Genomic DNA, 13,048 nt, shown 5'->3' on the forward strand with positions numbered 1-13,048 from the left:
GGAAAACATAAAAGGCAGTACTATTGTATTTTTATGTATGTATATAATTTTAATTTCCTACATGATTTAATAGATAAGTGCATAAAAATAATTATAAATCTATGTTATTGGGAACACAGTGTATAAAGATGTAATTTGTGACAACAGTGATGTAGAGAGGGAATGGAGCTATGGAGCTATATAGGAGCATAGTTTTTGTATGCTATTGAAGTTAGGTTGGTATCAATACAAACTAGATGGTTATAAACATCAAACACGAAATAATAGCCCCATTTTAAGCACAATAAAAATAACTAAAGCATATACACAGAAAGAAATGAGAAGGGAATCAAAACGGTTCACTACAAAAAATCATCTAACTACAAGAGGGCAGAAATGGAGGAAATGAGGGATTAAAAATGCTATAAGATAGAAAACAAATGGCAGAAGAAATTCCATCCTTATCATGAATGTAAATAGATTAAACACTCCAGTCAATATCAGGGATTTGCAGAATGATAAAAAAAGCATAATCCAAGAATATGCTTTCTACAAGAGACTCATTTTAGAACCAAAGATACAAATAGGTTCAAAGTGAATGAATGGAAAAATACATTCCATTCAAATAGTAACCAAAAGAGAGTTAATATCACTATACTAATATTAGACAAAATAAATTTTAAGTCAAAAATTATTACAAGAGAGAAGGCCATTATATATTGATAAGTGTCTATTCATCAAATATATATTTAGCAATTATAAACATATGTGACCCAAACAACAGAAGCACCAAATACATAAAGCATATATTATATATATATATGTATATTCAGTAGTATATATATATATTCAGTAGTATATATATATATATTCAGTAGTATATATATATATATATAGAGAGAGAGAGAGAGAGAGAGAAGCACTTCATCCAACAACAGAAGAATCTGCATTCTTCTTGAGAACACATGGAACATTCTCCAGGATGAACCATATATTAGGCCACAAAAAAGTCTCAGTAATTTAAAAGATTGAAATCAACAAAACGTCTTCTCAGACCATGATATGGATTGAATTTTGTCTCCCCTGAAATTCATATGTTGAAACCACAATCCCCAATGTAATGATGTTTGGAGATTGGGCCTTTGAGGAGGTAATTAAAATTAAATTAGGTCATAAGGGTGAGGCCTTAATCTAATAGGACTGGTGTCCTTGTTAGAATAGTGAGTGACACCAGAGATCTATTTCTTCATATGCAAACAGAGGAAAGGCCATGTGAGGGCACAGCAAAAAAGCAGCTATCTGCAAGCCAGAAAATGAGGACTCACATAAACTGACACTGTTGTCCCCTTGATCTTGGACATCCAGCCTCCAGAAATATGAGAAAATAAATATCCATTGTTTAAGCTACCCAGTCTGTGGTATTCTGTTATGGTGGCCCAAGCAGACTAATATAGACCATAAGGGAATGAAGCTAGAAATCTAAAACAGGAGGAAAATGGAAATTTCACAAATATGTAAAAATTAAACAGCATACTCAAAGAAGAAATAATGAGAGAAATTAGATAATACTTAGAGATAAAAGAAAAATAAAACACAGACCAAAAGTTACAGGATGCAGCAAAGGCAGTGGTTAGAGGGAAAGTTATAGCTATACATGCTTACATTAAGAAAGATCTTGAAGCAATAACCTAATTTTATACCTGGAGGAACTAAAAAAAATAGAGCAAACTCAACACAGAACAGAAGAAAATCATAAAGACTGGAGAAGAGAAAGACAATAGAATCACAGATATCTAAAATTGAGACTTTGAAGACAACAATATTGATAAAACTAGCTAGAATGAGGGAGAAAAAAAGAGAATACACCAACAACTAAAATAAAAAATGAGGAGTGATGTCACCAAGATGGTGACATAGATTATTTGTCACTTTACTCTCTCTCACAAGAAGAACAACTACGAACTATTCATGAATAAGACACCACTGAAATAATCCTAGAACACACGGGTGAGGCCAAAACAGCTACCTGCACTACAGAGACCAAGACAGACTGCATTAGAAGGGTAAGGGAAGCAGCTATACACAAAACCACATTGCCCATACCCCAAGCCAGTGCAGCACCACACGGAGGGGTCTCTGCTGAGCCTCCAGTTCTTCCAGTGGGAAAAGAGCCCAGGGAGGACAACAAACACCCCCAGCATTGTGGCCCCTATTCTAGTCTTGCCTCATGGGGACTGCAGGGGAGCCTGCAGGGCTCAACCACTGGGAATCTGACTGTTACAAAGAAGGGGGAGGGGTTTACAACAACCAGCACACAGGCATTGGCAAACCGAGTTCATACCAGCAGTGCTCGAGTGGTAATCTCAACCAGTGGCTTTGCTTATCTGCAGAACCAAGATGGTGCACTCAAGGAACTCATTGTGGTGCAGATCTGTCTGACTCAGTTTTTCAAATGAGGAATTTTGCCAGCACTAGAGGCTGGTTTTCCCACACCCATACCAGGAGCTGAGTCAGCCCCACCCACTGGGGACTGTGTCTTCCAGCCCCTTCTGGCCAGAGGGGCTGGTGAGAGTACCTGGAAGCTGGGTACTGAGAGGTGGGTAGGCAGAACTGATTGTCCTCAGAAGAAAGCCAGTACTGGGTGTGGTGGGTTCCCCTGCTATGCCCAGGCAAGGGGATTAATTAGCCAAGGTTGAAGGTAGCTCTCAGACCCTCCTGACAAGAAAACCTGTTTGGGAAAAATTGGGAGAGGTCTAGAGTAGCTCCTCCCCATCCTGCCCAGGCAGGAGAACTGAGACATGGTCCCACCCACTCTAGAGAGTGTCTCCTAGCTCCATCTTATGAGAAGGAATGGTGAGAATACCTAGAATCTGTTTAAGCCAGCAACACTCAAGCCAGGATATGGGCAGGCACAGCCAATAATCTCCAGGGAAAAGCCAGTGGACTTGTTCAGCCAGTGAACTTGGGTCATGGGTTAGCTTAAGGCAAAAAAAGAATTTTACCAGATTTAGAGCTGCTTCTTCCATTGCACCTGGACAGGGAAACTAATTCATAGCCCTAATCAGTACTGAATACAGCTTTCAGTCTGCCTGAACAGGGAACCTAGCCAGAGTGCATGCAAGGCTGCATAACCCAACCAATAGCCCTGCTTACAGTGGCACTTGAACAGAGAGCACATCCCTGGTTTTCCCTGTATGCAGAGCAAAACTGGTAGCCGTACCTAACCAGGGAATTCAGTGTACACTATTGTCTGATTTGGGTTCCTAGTGAGCCATACAGGCCCTGGATCCCATAATGCCCTGCTAGGGGAGAGAACGTAATTCATAGCCCCATCTACTACTGAATATAGTACCCAGTCCTGACCACCTAGTAAGCCTGATCAGAGAATCTAGGTAACTGAGGAGCTCATCCTCACTGGGGTAGGGAAACAAGCCAGAAGTCCTATCCAGCTGTTCTCAGCCAGTAGCACACATCCTCCCCCTCCCTGACAGGAAAATAAGGAAAAATAAGCTTAACTACAATAACCTGTTATTAGTTACACAATATAGAAATATGGAAATTGTAACAGTAATAAACTAAAATGTGAATGGGAGGAGAAGTAGAAATGCAAAGTTTGGGAATTCTATTGCAGTAAAGTTGTTATCAGCTTAAAATAAGATGTTATAATTTTAAGATATTTTTCATAAGCCTTATGGTAACCACAAGGGAAAAACCTGAAGCAATTGCACAAAAAAATATAATAAAGATGTCAAAGCACACTGATACCAAAAGACATAAAAACGAAACAAAGACAGCAGGATAAGAAACAAGGGACAATGGATCTACAAAAGAGCCAGAAAACAATTAACAAAATGACAGTACTAAGTCCTTATGAATAATTACTTTAAATGTAAATGAATTAAATTCTCCAATCAAATGACACAGAATGGATGAATGGATAAAATATAAGATCTAACAACAGGCTACCTACAAGAGACTCATTTTGGCCTTAAAAACACAAATAGATTGAGAGTAGGGGAATGGAGAAAGATATGTTCAAGCAAATAGTAACAACAACAAGAAAAACTTGGGGTAGCTATAATACATCAGACAAAATACTTTAAATTAAAACTAGTAATTAAAAAAAACAAAGAAAGTCATTATATAAACATAAAAGGGTCAATCCATTAAGACGATATAACAAGTGTAATATCTATGTGCCCAGCATCAGAGCACCTAAACATATTAAGTAAAAACTAACAGAGGTAAAATGAGAAATAAACAGCAATATGAGGAGTTGAGGACTTTGATATCCCACTCTCAACAATGTGTAGATCATCCAGAAAGAGAATTAATAAAGAAACAGTAGATCTGAATGACACTGTAGATCAAATGAACCTAACAGATATACATATATATATATATATATATATATATATATATATATATATACATTCTATCCAACAACAGCAGAATACATGTTGTTCTCAAGCACACATGGAACATTTTCTAGGATAGACCACACGTTAGGCCACAAAATAAATCTTAGCAAATTCAAGAAGTTTGAAATCATACTAAATACCTTCTCTGACCACAATGGCATGAAACTAATAACAAGAGGAAAACTGGAAAATTCATAAACACCTAGAATTTAAGCAAACTCTCCTTAACAACCAATGAATTAAAGAAAACATTAAAGGGGAAATTTAAAAGTTTTTTGGGAAAAAGGAAAATGGAAACACAACATAGCAGAACATATTGAATGCAGGAAAAACAGTTCTAAGAGGTAAGTTTATACCGATTATCAACTAAATTAAGAAGTAAGAAAAATCTCAAATAAACAACCTAGGACCCTACCCCTAGAAAAAGAACAAACTGAGCTCAAAGTTAGCAGAAGGAAGGAAATAACAAAGATTAGAGCATAAATAATAAAATAGAGACTAAAAAGACAATAGAAAATATCAGTAAAACTAAGAGTTCATTATTTGAAAAGATAAAATTGGCAAAACTTTAGTGAGGCTCACCAAGAAAAAAATCAGAGGACTCAAATAAATAAAATAAAAAATGAAAGAATGTTACAACTGATATCAGAGAAATCAAAGAATCATTACTATGAACAATTATATGTCAACAAATTAGACAATGCAGAGGAAATGAATAGATTCCTAGAAACATACAACCTACCAAGACTGAATCATAAAGAAACAGAAAATCTGGACTTCCCTGGTGGCGCAGTGGTTAAGAATCCATCTGCCAATGCAGGGGACATGGGTTAAATCCCTGGTCTGGGACGATCCCACATGCCATGGAGCAACTAAGCCCATGCACCACAACTACTGAGCCTGTGCTCTAGAGCCTGCAAGCCACAACTACTGAGCCCGCGTGCCACAACTACTAAAGCCCACGTGCCTAGAGCCCATGCTCCACAACAAGAGAAGCCACCACAATGAGAAGCCTGTGAACCACAACAAAGAGTAGCCCCTGCTCTCCACAGCTAGAGAAAGCCCATGTGCAGCAACAAAGACCCAATGCAGCCATAAATAAATAAATAAATTTATTTTTTAAAAAAAGAAGCAGAAAATTTGAACAGATTGATTACTACTAAGGAGATTGAATCAGTAATCTAAAACATTCCAAGAGGGGCTTCCCTGGTGGCACAGTTGTTGAGAATCCACCTGCCAATGCAGGGGACACAGGTTTGATCCTTGCTCTGGGAAGATCCTACATGCCGTGGAGCAACAAAGCCCACACACCACAACTACCGAGCCTGCACTCCAGAGCCTGTGAGCCACAACTACTGAAGTCCGCGTGCCTATAGCCTGTGCTCTGCAACAATAGAAGCCACTGCAGTGAGAAGCCTGTGCACTGAAAAGAAGATCCAATGCAGCCAAAAATAAATAAATAAAGCAAATAAATTTTTTTAAAATGCAAGAAACAAAAGTCCAGGACCAGACAGCTTCACTGCTAAATTCTACCAAACATTAAGAGTAGAATTACTACCAATCCTTCTCAAATACTTGGAAAAACTGAAGACAAGGGACCTCTTCCAAATTCATTTTATAAGTCCAGGACTACCATAATAAAACCAAGTGACAAAGATACCACAAGAAAAGAAAATTACAAGCCAATATCCCTGATGAACTTAGATGCAAAAATCCTCAATAAAATAGTAGCAAATTGAATCCAACAATACATTAAAAGGATCATACACCATGATGAAGTGGGATTTATTCCAAGGATGCAAGAATGGTTCAGCATTCACAAATCAGTCAATGTGATACACTACATTAACAAAATCAAGGATAAAATCATATGATCATCAAGATTGTTGAAAGATGTCAGAGTAGGAAGACTCTGAGCTCACCTCCTCTCATGGGCACACCAAAATTACAACTGCTTATAGAGCAACTATTGAACAGAAAAATAAGAATCTACCAGAAAAGATCTTCTACAATTAAAGATATAAAAAAGAACCACAAGACAGGTAGGAGGGACAAAGATGCAGTATAGTCAAGACCCACACCTCTGGGTGGGCAAACCACAAACGGGAGGATAATTATAATTGCAGAGGTTCTCCCCACTAAGTGAGGGGAAAAAAGCTCCACATTAGGCTTCCCAGCTCAGGGGTCCTGTGCTGGGAAGATGAGCCCCCAGAACATTTGGATTTGAAGGCCAGTACAGCTTTCTTCTGGGAGACTGAGAGGGCTGTGGGAAATAGACTCCACTCTTAAAGGGCACACAAAAATCTCACACACTTGGACCCAGGGCAGAAGCAGTAACTTGAAAGTAATCTATATCAGACCCACCTGCTTATCTTGGAGAGACTCCCAGAGAGGCAAGAAGCAACTGCAGCTCACCCTGGGGACACAGACACTGGTGGCAGCCATTTTGCAGAGCTCATCCTACCACATGGACACAGGTGCTGGCAAGTGCCATTTTGAAAACCTCCCTCCAGTTATGTGTACAGGGACCCAACCCCACCCTCCAGCTTGTTGGCACCAGTACTGGGATGCCTCAGGTCAAGCAAATAGCTGTGCAGGGACACAGCTCCACCTACCAGCAAGCAGGGTGCCTTAATAACCCCTGAGGATACAGACGCCCTGGATACAGTCCTATCTACCAGAGGACCCAGGACATAGCACCATACACCAGTGCACAGATACTAGAACCAGGACCCCTAGAGACCAGCAGCCAGAGACCACAGGACAAGCTCTACTGACCAGTGAGCAGACACCAGCCACAGGATCTCCTAGAACTTGACCCCACCCACTGGTGAGCCAGCTGTAACCTCAGGACCAGCCTCACCCACCAGTGGGCAGGCACCAGCCCAGCAGCAGGTGGACAAAAGCCCCATGACAACTGCAGCACCACAGCCTGCCATGGCAGGACCCAGCCCAACTACCAGATCCTACCAACCTAAAAACCAGCTTCACCCACAATGATCTCTTAGACACTGGCCATGCACACCAGCCTGGACATAGGTCCCAGGACAACTGCAGCTCTGCAGCCTGCCTTGTCAGAACACAACTAGTACATAACCAGGCTGGAACCAGCCCTGGGAACCTCCAGACCCTGGCCCCACTCAGCAGCAGGCCAGCACCACCTATGGGACATCAAAGAACATGCAGCCAGCCATATCAAGAAATAGTTCCATACACCAGTGGGCCAACAATAGGTCCAGGAACACTGGCCCCATAACCACACATCCTAGAACCCAGCTCTGCCCACCAGTGAGCCAGCACTAGACCCAGGACTCACTGGGATTCTGCAGTCAGCTGCCTTGTGACTCAGCCTCACCAACCAGCAACCAACAGCCTCTGCACAGATCAGGGTCTGGCAAACAACCAGACTAGGGGCCAACCACGCTACCAGACCATGCACAGTAGTCAGCCAGCCACAACAGAAAGACCCACACAGCCCAATGAGGGGGTACACTAGAGCTTATAGCTTTCATGACAAGAGGGGAATGAACTATTGGAACACATAGAATGTCTCCTACAAAAGGCAACTTCTCAAGGTCAAGAAATGTAACCAACCTATCATATACATAGAACTAAAAACAGCAAGTTAAGAAAAAGGAGATGACAGAGAAACATGTTCCAATTGAAGAAACAAAATAAAACTCTAGAAGAACTAAGTGAAATGGAGCTAGGCAATCAACAAGATAAAGAATTCAAGGTAATAACTGTAAAGATGATCAAAGAAATGTGGAGAACAGAGGAGAAGTATAACAAAGAGCTAGAAAATATAAAGAAGATCCAAAAAGATGTGAAGAACACAATAACTGAAATGAAAAATACAATAGAAGGAATGAACAGTAGATTCAGTGATACAGAAGAACAGATCAGCAAGCCAGAAGACAGAGTAGTGGAAATCACTGAAGCTGAACAAAAAAAGACAAAAGAGTAAAAGGAAATTAGGAGAGTTTGAGACCTCAGACACAACATCAAACCTACTAATTTTAGCATTCTGGTGTCCCAGAAGAAGACAGAGAGGAAGAGGCAGAGAACATAATTTAAAACATAATAGTGAAAATTTCCCTAGGCTGAAAATGGAAACAGTTATCAAGGCCCAAAAAACACAGAAAGTTCCAAATAGGATCAATCCAATGACGACCACACCAAGACCCACTGTAATTAAAATGGCAAAAATTAAAAATAAAGAGAAAATATTAAAAGCAGCAAGGCAAAAGCAACAAGCTGCATACAAGGGAATTCCCATAAAGCTATCAGTTGACTTTTCAGCAGAAACTCTGCAGGCCGGAAAGGAATGGCATGATATATTTAAAGTGATGAAAGAGGAAAACCTACAACCAAGAATACTCTACCTGGCAAGGCTTCCATTCAGATTTAATAAAGAGATCAAAAGTTTTACAGACAAGCAAAAGCTAAAAGAGTTTAGCACCACAAAACCAGCTTTACAAAAAATGTTAATGGGACTTCTCTAAGTGAAAAAGAAAAGGCCACAACAACAAACATGAAGATTACAAGAGAAAAAGCATATTAGTAAAGGCACATATGTAATAAGGCAGTAAATCACACAACTAAAATGGACAACCTAGAAGAAATGGACAAATTACTAGAAATATACAATCTCCCAAGACTGAACCAGGAAGAAATTGAAAATATGATAAGATTGATCACCAGAAATAAAATAGAATCAATAATAATAATTTTAAAAATCTCCCAACAAACAAATGTCCAGGACTTAATGGGTTAACAGGTGAATTCTACTGAACATTTAGAGAAGACTTAACACTTATCTTTTTCAAACTATTCCAAAAAATTTCAGAGGAATTAACCATTCTGAACTCATTGTGTGAGGCTAGCATCACTCTTATACCAAAACCAGACAAAGATATCACAAAAAAAGAAAAGTACAGGCCAATATCATTGATGAACATACATGCAAAAATCCTCAACAAAATATTAGGAAACTGAACCCAAAAATAAAACAAAAGGATCATATACTATGATCAAGTGCGATTTATTGCACAGATGCAAGGATGGATCAATATCCACAAATCAATCAATGTTATACAATGCATTAAAAACTTGAAGAATAAAAATCATGTGATCGGGCTTCCCTGGTGGTGCAGTGGTTGAGAGTCCACCTGCCGATGCAGGGGACATGGGTTCGTGCTCCTGTCCAGGAAGATCCCACATGCCGCAGAGCAGCTAGGCCTGTGAACCATGGCTGCTGAGCCTGTGCGTCTGGAGCCTGTGCTCCGCAATGGGAGAGGCCACAACAGTGAGAGGCCCACGTACCGAAAAAAAAAAAATCACGTGATCATCTCAATAGATGCAGAAAAAGCTTTTGACAATTTTCAAATTCCATTTATGATAAAAAAAAGCTCTCCACAAAGTAGGTATAGAGGGAACATATCTCAAATTAATACACGTCATATATGATAAACCCACAGCTAAAATCATACTCAATGATGAATAGGTGATAGCATTTCCTCGAAGATGAGGAACAAGACAATGATGCCCACTCTCACCATTTTTATTCAATACAGTATTGGAAGTCCTAGCCACAGCAATCAGACAAGAAAAAGAAATAAAATGAATCCAAATCGTAAAGAAAGAAGTAAAACTGTCACTGTTTGCAGATGACATGATACTATACATAGAAAATCTTAAAGAAACCACCAAAAACTACTAGAACTCATCAATGAATTTGGTACAGTTTCAAGATACTTAGTATATAGAAATCTGTTGAATTTCTATAAATTAACAACAAACTATCAGAAAAAGAAATTAAAGAAACAATCCCATTTACCATTGCATCAAAAAGAATAAAACACCTAGGAATAAATCTAACTAAGGAAGTAAAAGGGCTGTACTCAGAAAGCTATAAGACACAGATGATAGTAACTGAAGATGAACTGAACAGATGGAAAGGTATACTGTGTTCATGGATTGGAAGTATTAATATTGTTAAAATGACCATAATACCCAAGGCAACCTACAGATTCAATGTAATCCCTATCAAAACACAAATGGCATTTTCCCCAGAACTAGAACAAATAGTTTTAAAATTTGTATAGAAACACAAAAGACCCTGAATAGTCAAAACAATCTTGAGAAGGAATAACATTGCTGGAGATATAACCCTCTCAGACTTGAGACTATACTACAAAGCTACAGTAATCATAACCATATGGTACCTACATGAAAAGAGACATATATGTCAATGAAACACAATAGACAGACCAAAAATAAATGCAAACTTTTATGGTCAATTAATCTAACAAAAGAGGCAAGAATATGTAACAGAGAAAAGATAGTCTCTTCAATAAGTGGTGCTAGAAAAACTGGAAACCTTACATGTAAAAAAAAATGAATTAGAATACTCCATCACAACATATACAAAAATAAACTCAAAATGGGATAAAGACCTAAATGTAAGGCTGGAAACCATAAAACTCCTAGTAAAAAACATATACAAGGGAATCCTCTTAAGGCTATCTGCTGATTTTTCTGCAAAAACTTTGCAGACCAAAAGGGAGTGGCATGATATATTCAAAGTGCTGAAAGCAAAAACTTGCAACCTAGGATACTAGCTAACAAGATTACCATTTAGAATAGAAGGAGAGATAAAGAACTTCTCAGAGAAGCAAAAACTAAAAGAATTCATCAATAATAAACCTACCCTAAAATAAATGTGTAAGGGTCTTCTCCAAATGGAAAAGAAGAATCTATAGAAAATGGAAAATCCCAATAGGAAAGGCAAATGTATATTAAAGATTAAAGATGACTTAAATAAGCCAGCACATAGACTAAAAGACAAAAAAATTGTAAAAGCAACTATAACTACAATAAAATATAAAGGGATAAGCATGAAGATATAAAATATGATACCAAAAATACAAAAAGTGGGGGAGGAGAGTAAAAAATGTAGATATTTTAGTATGTGTTTGAACTTAAATGACTATCAGTTTAAGCTAATTAGATATAATTATGGGTCAACATAGATGAACCCCATGGTAACCACAAGTCAAAAACCTACAACAGAGACACAGAAATCAAAAAGAAATGAATGCACACACACTATTAAAAAAGTCATCAAACTACAATAGGAGAAACAAAAAGAAGAAGAAATGAACAGAGAACTACAAAAACAACTGGAAAAAAATAATAAAATGGCAATATGTTGAGGTATGTTCCCTCTACACCCACTTTCTGGAGAGTTTTCATCATAAGTGGATTTTGAATTTTACCAACATCTTTTTCTGCATCTATTGAGAGGATCATCTGGTTTTTATTCTTCAATTTGTTAATGTAGTATATCACTTTGATTGATTGACATATATTGAAAAATACTTGCATTGCTGGCATAAATCGCACTTGATCATGGTGCATGATTCTTTTAATGTATTATTGGATTTGGTTTGCTAGTATTTTGTTGCAGGTTATCAACATCTATTACAAACCCACAGCTAACGTCATCAACACTAAAAAGCTGAAAACATTTCCTCTAAGATCAGGAACAAGACAAGGATGCACACTCTCACCACTTTTATTCAACATACTTTTGGAAGTCCTAGTGACAGCAATCAGAGAAGAGAAAGAAATAAAAGGAATCCAAAATGGAAAAGAAGAAGTAATGATAACACGATACTACCATACATAGAAAATCCTAAAGATTCCACAAGAAAACTAGAGCTCATCAATGAATTTGGTAATGTTGCAGGATACAAAATTAATATAAATAAATCTGCCTCATTTCTACACACTAGCAATGCAATGTAAGAGAAATTAAGGGGAAAAATCCCATTTACTGTTGCATCAAAAAGAATAAAACACCTAGGAATAAACCTACCTAAGGAAACAAAAGACCTGTACTCCAAAAACTATAAGATGCTGATGAAAGAAACTGAACATGGCACAAACAGATGAAAAGATCTACCATGTTCTTGGATTGGTAGAATCAATGTTGTTAAAATGACCATAATACCTAAGGCAGTCTACAGATCCAGTGCAATCCCTATCAAATTACCAATGGCATTTTTCACAGAACTAAAACAAATAATTTTAAAATTTGTATGGAAACACAAAAGACCCTGAATAGCAGAACGAATCTTGAGAAAGAAAAACAGAGCTGGAGGAATCATGCTGTCTGACCTCAGACTATACTACAAAGCTACAGTAATCAAAACAGTATGGTACTGGCACAAAAACAGACACATTGATCAATGGAATAGGATAGAAGGCCCAGAAATAAACCCATGCACTTATGAACAATTAATCTATAACAAAGGGGGCAAGAATATACAATGGAGAAAAGACATTCTCTTCAATATGTGGTGCTAAGAAAACTGGACAATTACATGTAAAAGAATGAAGTTAGAACATTCTCTAATACCATACACAAAAATAAACTCAAAATGGATTAAAGACCTAAATGTAAGATCAGATACTATAAAACTCCTAGAGGAAAACAAAAGCAAAATACTCTTTTGACATAAAATTACAGCAATAATTTTTTGGATCCATCTCCTAGAGTATTAAAATTAAAAAAAATAAACAAATGGGAACTAATTAAACTTAAAAGCTTTTGTACAGCAAAAGAAATCATAAACAAAATG

This window comes from Delphinapterus leucas, chromosome X (genome assembly GCF_059928025.1).
Source record: "Delphinapterus leucas isolate spDelLeu-1000000601 "Yukka" chromosome X, BTC_Dleu_Yukka2, whole genome shotgun sequence".
NCBI lineage: Eukaryota > Metazoa > Chordata > Mammalia > Artiodactyla > Monodontidae > Delphinapterus > Delphinapterus leucas.